The sequence below is a fragment of the Glycine soja genome, chromosome 20 (assembly GCF_004193775.1).
Source record: "Glycine soja cultivar W05 chromosome 20, ASM419377v2, whole genome shotgun sequence".
Classification (NCBI taxonomy): Eukaryota; Viridiplantae; Streptophyta; class Magnoliopsida; order Fabales; family Fabaceae; genus Glycine; species Glycine soja.
The window spans coordinates 14,492,840-14,500,820 of NC_041021.1; positions in this window are offsets into that span (position 1 = coordinate 14,492,840).

Below are 7,981 nucleotides of genomic sequence, written 5' to 3' on the forward strand. Positions count from 1 at the left end.
TTAACCAAACATATTTATCTATATATACTTTTATAAAATTTAATTTCTATTTTATTTTTATATTTGGTGTATATTTTAGTTAGATAATATAATAAATTGTATTATATTTTATAATTATTTAAAATAGTTCTACAAAAATTTATTCTTTTGATTTGGAAAGAAAAAAGTGAGAGAAAAAATATATTAAAATATAAAAGTCTTTTTATTTTATAATATAAATATAATTTAAAGGTTATTATAATGGTATAATAATAAATAACAAGATTATATATATATATATATATATATATATATATATATATATATATATATATATATATATATATATATAATATCACTTTCTTAAAATGTTGATGTGCTAATGGTAAATATCTTAATACTAAAATCATATAAAATTTCAAGTTAGAAGTTAATTATGTCACAAAAGTAATAATTTGTAATTAAATTTTTATAATACTATTATATGAATATAATTTTTTGAATACATTTAAATTTTTTTGACTTAGTTAGGTTTTTCATACTTGGAATATAGGTCGTTTTTAGATTACTATCTAATATTTATTTTTTTCACCCAAATACTTGAAAAAAAATATAATTTTATTTTACTATCTGTCATTAGTCATCTTTCGTTAAATGATGATGTGATAGACAAAGTGTCACGTCATCATGTCTTATCACGAATACCTCATTGTCATGTCATCACCTTTAATGATATGGCAATGACGTGTCAATGACAAAGTGTGATCAAGTGATACTTCGTTCGTCACATCATCACTTAACGAAAGGCGATTAGTGGCAGGTAGTAAAATGAAACTAATTTTTTTTAGGTAGTTATTTGACAAAAAATGAATTTTTAAGTAGTAATCGAGAAACCGTTATTTTCAGGTATGAAAAACTTAATTAAGCCAATCTGAAAAATAATTTTTTAGTTAACAAATGATAAGGAGGAGTTTTATCAAAATAAATAATTTAATTTCAGATAAAAATGATAAATTTTATTGTTTTATTAAAAATAAAAATAAAAATGGTAATCATAAATTTAAGTTATATTTAAAAGCAAATTTTATAAGTCAATAAGAAAAAATCGTTTCTCAAACACTTTTATTTTGATCAAATATTTGTAAACTTATCAAAAAAATTAAAAATTAATTAACATAACTTGATGAGCATATATGTAATTTACTTTATTCTATTTTTTAAAGATAATTCCTCATTCAAAATAAGAATATACATTAAATTAATAAGATTTTTTATTGGTAGGAATAAAAAAAATACTATTTGAAATTTACAATCACTCACCTATAAATTTATCATATTTAATAAACTGGACTAGATTAATAAGATGGTATTAAGAGTGAAATGAAAGAGTTAAAATGCATGCATTTAATATCTGGATAAAGCTAAAAGAGAACCCAAAGAATAGTGAAGGAAGAGTGATGGAAGACATAACATGTTACATGTGTAAATTGATCATAGACTGCAAAACACCAATTATATATGATTTAAATAAGTTTTTCATACCTAAAAAATAGACGATTTTCAAATTACTACCTAAAAATTCATTTTTTTCCAATCAAGTACCTGAAAACATTTTCAATTTCATTTTACTATATGTCATTAGCTGTCTTCCATTAAGTGATGATGTAACAGACAGAGTGTCATGTCTTCACGCATTGTCACTGACACATTATTGGCGCTGATGATGTGGCAATGAGGTGTCTATAATAAGGTGTGATGATGTGACACTTTGTCTGTCATGTCATCACTTAACAGAAGGTGACTAACAGTACGTAGTAAAATGAAACTGAAATTATTTTCAGGTACTTGGGTGAAAAAAATGAATGTTAGGCAGTAATATGAAAATAACCTATATGTCAGGTATGAAAATCTTAATCAAGCCTAAAATTTTCTGATGTTTTATGACTATAATTATGCTTTTATAGAAGATCTTTGAATGAAAACAATAAAAGATCTTTTGAATAAATTTAAATTTAATTGTTATAGTATTTTTAATTATTATTATTTATTTAACATTGTTTATAGGCTTAATTAAGTTTTTCATATCTCAAATATAACATGCTCTCAAAAAACTACCTAACATTCATTCTTTTCACCCAGATACCTAAAAAAATTTTGCATTTTATTTTATTATCTGTTGTTAGTCTGCATTTGTTAAGTGATGATGCAGCAGACGGAGTGCCACGTCATCTTGCCGAGTCACTAAACACATAGGCATAGGCGTCCATGTCATTAATTTTTGTTTTTTTAATTAAAAAAATGAAATCCAAAAAAGAGAGCAGCACCATCCGTGGTGGTGTGAGAGGCGACGACAGAGCAACTCAAATAGAGGAACTTCACCTTTGTCATTGTCGCCTTGCTACCGCCATTCCCCGCCACCCCAATAGCGACCGCAGAGTTGCCATTGGCAAGACCAACGCCGTTCTCGATATCGGAGACCCCCTTGTCAGCAAGAACCTTGGACTCAGTCTCAGGATGTTTGGCAGTAGTAATGTTGTAGGCGCTAGAATTCTTGGCACTCTTGTTCCTGCATAGGAAAATGAAGAGGGGTAGAGCCCTTGAGGAGGTTGTCGGAGACGTTGAACTGGTCAAGGTTGAGTTTGTCTAGGTCGGGGATTCGATTAGAGAACTGGTTGTTTTCAAGAAATAGTTTTCAAGCAGGTGAGGTTGTTGAAGGCGGTGGGAAAGGACCCGAGAAAGTTGTTGAAGCCCATGTTCAAGAAAACTAGGTCCGCCAAATCAAACAAAAAGGGTGGGATTTAGCCGCTGAGCAAGTTGTGCTGAATGTAGAGGTTGTGGAGGTTGACGCAAGGGGCCAGATCTAAAGAGAAACCAGGTTGAAGTAGGACGCCGAAGAGTGACACTGGAGAGGTGAAGCTCGATGACATGGTGCGGTTGAGAACCAAGACGGTGGCGGCGGCAACAGCAAATGACGTGGACGCCCTATGTCTATGTGTTTAGTGACTAGGCAAAATGATGTGGCACTCCGTTTACCACGTCATTACTTAACGGATATAGACTAACGACAGGTAGTAAAATGAAATGCAAATTTTTTTTCTGGTATTTGGGTGAAAAAATGAATGTTAGGTAGTTTTTTGAAAACAAGCTATATTTCAGATATGAAAAACTTAATTAAGCCTTGTTTATATTAATAAAAGTGTGGATAACATATATGGGTATGGACATTTAGGTAGCTACCGCCGAAAAGGATAGACATTAAAATTACTATTGAGTGGGAATCGATCATGAATATTTATTAAAATATAAAATTTTAAATAATTAAAACTTAAAATAAATATTTTTTATTATATGTTCATACTAAAAGAAACTTGTAACCTAGGTGTATATTATTCATAAATAATTTGAAATATATATTCATACCAAAAACAAATTAGAACAATTTATTCAGTATTGTAAGGGGTTCATAAATTGACATGGCAAGTGACATGACATTGGAATATACATGTCAGCCCTCCTCATCAGCCCTACTACAGGAACATGGACCCAACTCCCTTAGCAGCTAGGCTAGTGGGTCCAATAGGCTATTAATATATCTAAATTATAATGATAATGTTATTATCCTCTTTTCAAATTACAAGCATACCACTTATCTAGTAGCCACAAATTATATATGAGTTTGTGACAACCCCGATAATCAAGGACCCAAGGTTCTCATCCAAGGCTATAAATATCAGGTTCTATCTCCCATTTTCATTCATTCTCAGACTCATGTACTTACTTGAGCACCTGAGTCATTTGTTTTGTATTTTCACCTTGTGTTTTCCATTTGGAGGACATATATAAATCTAATATGGGAGATTGTGGAGCTCATCTTGACTACGTCAACCCTAACTAGTCCGCTCCATATTTTGATAAGTACACTTAATATATAATTTAGAGTATTTAAGTAATTTAGAGTATTTAAGTACACTTAATATCCTTTTTGTCCTTTAACATTTATTAAATTTTATTTTTAATTTTTTCTTTTTAAGTCAATTTTTTTTACATATGATAGGGTTTTCTCATTTTTATCTTTTTATTATATATGATATTCATAGTGATATATAATAAGTTTATGTTATTTTGTTTGGATACCTTATAAATAAAAACTATAAGTATTTAAAATTAATTTAATACTAAAATTATTATATATACTACAAAAATATATTTTTTATCAAGAAAATAAAATTAAAATTTGTATAAAAACATTACACAAATATGTCCATTTATGTAATTTTACATTTTTTCTTAGTGTTAGTTAGTTGGTTGGAAGTTAAGTTAGTTTAGTTGGTTGAAACTAATAGTTAGTTGGAAGTTAGTTGTTGTATATGTGTATATACAACCATTTGCACAAATCAAGATGTAACTTTGAGAATTAATCTTTCAATACATAGAACTCCATTCATTGCTTCCCTTTTTCTTTCTAAGCTTTTCCTACAAGTATACTTGGTTAACTCTACATTCAACAATGATAGACACAAGGTTTATGATGGTATCAAAACACTAGTGCTCTACTGTGCCACTCCCTGATCTTGAACATGAATCTTTTCTTTTCTTTCATTTTTTTCTTCATTATGACCAACGAGATTTCTCCACAAGACCTATCCCTGAATATCCACAACCCATACTACCTTCATCCAGGTGAAAATCCTACAAATGCATTGGTTTATGCAGTTCTTGATCCAACAAACTACAACTCATGGAGTCGTTCGATGCTTACTGCATCAAGTATGAAAAACAAAATCGAATTCATAGATGGATCAATCCAAAAGTGTGCATCAAATCATCCTCTTCATGCAGCTTGGAGGAGATGCAACAATATGGTGGTTTCCTGGCTTGTCCACTCAGTTTCACCCTCGATAAGGCAGAGTATCTTGTGGATGGATAATGCTAGAGACATTTGGAAGGACTTAAAGTCTAGATACTCACAAGGAGATCTACTGAGAATTTCAAAATTGCAGCAAGAAATGGCTTCTATCAAACAAGGTGATCAAAGAATTATCGATTACTTCACAAAATTGAGAATTATTTGGGATGAATTGGAAAGTTACAGGCTTGATCCAACATGTTCATGTGATCCAAAGTGTGTATGTGATGCTCTTACTAGTATGATAGAAAGAAAGTAACAAGATCCTATAATGCAGTTTCTTAGAGGTTTAAATGATCAATTCAATACTGTGAAATTCAATGTATTAATGATGGACCCATTACCAAACATAGCCAAGGTTTTCTCATATGCTATTCAGCAGGAAAGACAAATAAATAGCAATGAATTAACAGGAAGCATGAGTCTGATCAATGCAGCAGGCAACAATTCATCGAATTATAGGCCTTCATGTACCTATTGTGGGAAAGATAATCACACTATGGTCCACCTCATAATTATCCTTCAAAAAGGGGAAAGGGAACTCAAAGCAATTCCGGCAAAGGAAACTTTGGAGCAAAAAGAAACAAGGTCTGCACACACTGTGGTCTTTCTAACCATACTATAGATGATTGCTACAAGAAGCATGGGTACCCACTTGGACACAAATTTTACAAGGTACAAAATCCAAACATCAACAATGTCAATACTAAAAGGGAAGAAGGTGATGGTTCACCCTTAGATCGAAATCAAGAGACACAAAATGTAGATGTAAGATTAACTACTCAACAATATAAAGCCTTGATGTCATGGCTGCAACAACGAGCTCCAGCTCAAAGCAATTCACAAATAAATCAGATTGGTACAGTGACTAACAAAGGCAGTATCTTATCTGTTACTTGTAGTGTTAGCAAGACTAGCCAAGATGACCACAATGATGGAAGCCATGATGAGTATGAGAAAAATGATGGAGGTCAACACGGCTACAGTCATTGCGCAAGTATCGCCACTGAGGTGGACCTGACTCACCCACCTGGCCTCAATCAAGTAAATCATCTAGTTTCGGACATGGTTGGTCAGGGAGGTGAAGCATTGGGAAGTATGAGCGGCCCCCATTTTGTGCAGGTCTAGAGCAAGCATTCCTTCCCACCATATGGCTTGCCTCCTAACTATACACCACCCAATGTTGCACACGCTCCCAGCGAGAATGTTGATAACTCTACTCCTATACCCATTGAGAGCCAACAAGCCCAATCTGGTCATACACAGGTCCCTCAACCCATGGGGAAGACACATGAAGTACCCCGAGACCATACTCTAGCCGACTTCGAGCCTCACCTTTGATATGCCACTGAGGGGCAAACATTTTGTGGCATACCCCTGCCGAACACTTTGGGGGGGCCTCAGTATCGCCCACAACCACAACCCTTGCATTTTGCGGTGGGAAGAGTCCCTCCTGCCTTGGTGAAAAGGGAAAAATTTGATCATATAGAAGAAAGGCTGAGGGTCATTAAAGGAGGCAAACATTATGCCTTTGCTGAAATGGCAGAGTTGTGCCTAGTGCCCGACGTGGTCATTCCTCCGAAGTCCAAGGTGCCGGATTTCGATAAGTACAAGGGGACTACTTGCCCCAAGAATCACCTGAAGATGTACTGTAGGAAAATGGGGGCATACACGAAAGATTAAAAATTGTTGATGCATTTATTCCAAGAAATTCTTACTGGGGCAGCCGTCACCTGGTATACTAATCTAGAACCTTCTTGGATCCATTCCTGGAAGGACCTAATGGTTGCCTTCATTAGGTAGTATCGGTACAATTCCAATATGGCCCCGGATAGAATGCAGCTACAGAACATGTGCAAGAGAGATAATGAATCATTCAAAGAATACGCCCAGAGGTGGAGGGATCTGGCAGCTTAAGTAGTGCCCCCAATGATGGAAAGCGAGATGATAACAATGATAGTGGACACGTTACCAGTGTTCTACTATGAGAAGATGGTGGGTTACATGCCTTCAAGCTTTGCAGATTTAGTGTTTGCTGGCGAAAGGATCGAAGTGGGTCTGAGAAGAGGCAAATTTGATTATGCTACTTCAATGAATAGAAAGCCTGGGGCAAATGGAGAGAATAAGAAGGAGGGAGGAATGTGGAAGCAATGTCTTTCAAGGTTATTATGATGATGCCAAAGAATCAAGAGTTAAACAAAGTTTCAAGCAAAGATTCAAGAATCAAGTTTCAAGAATCAAGATTCAAGAATAATCAAGATCAAGATTCAAGAATCAAGAAGAAGACTCAGTCAAGATAAGTATTAAAAAGTTTTTCAAAACATTGAGTAGCACAAGAAGTTTTCACAAAATCTTTTACCAAAGAGTTTTACTCTCTGGTAATCGATTACTAGAAGGTAGTAATCGATTACTAGTAGCCAACATTGTTTTTCAAACTGATTTACAAATCTGTAATTGATTACCAGTGTTTTAAAATGTTAAGATTTTCAAAATTTAAAATGAAGAGTCACATCTGTTGATGTGTAATCGATTACACCTTAATGGTAATCGATTACCAGTGACTGTTTTCAAAAAATTAATTTCCAAAAGTCACAATTCTTCAAGTGACTTGTTTTTGAAGATTCTTTCAAAAGTCATAACTTTTTAAGTAATTAGTTTTAAAGGAATTGCCAAGAGTTACAAGTTTTGACTTGAGTAATCAAGAAATTATAAATATGTGACCTTGGCATGAAACATTCATTCATTGATCTTAATCATCTCTTTCAATCAATCTTTCAACATTTTCTTCATCTCTTTCAATAGATTTTTTCTGATTCATCTTCTCTTCATCTTTCTAAAATTTTTTGTTCAAAACTTTTTCTTTCAAGAAAAGTTCTTTGATAAAAAACTTGTGCTATTCATCTTTTTCATTCTCTTATCCCTTTGCAAAAAAGAATTCAACAAGGACTAATCGCCTGAATTCTTTTTGTGTCTCTCTTCTCCCTTTTCCTAAAGAACAAAGGACTAACCGCCTGAAATATTTTGTGTCTCCCTTCTCCCTTTTCAAAGAATTCAAAAAGACACAGTCTGAGAATTCTTTTGATTCTTCCTTTTCCC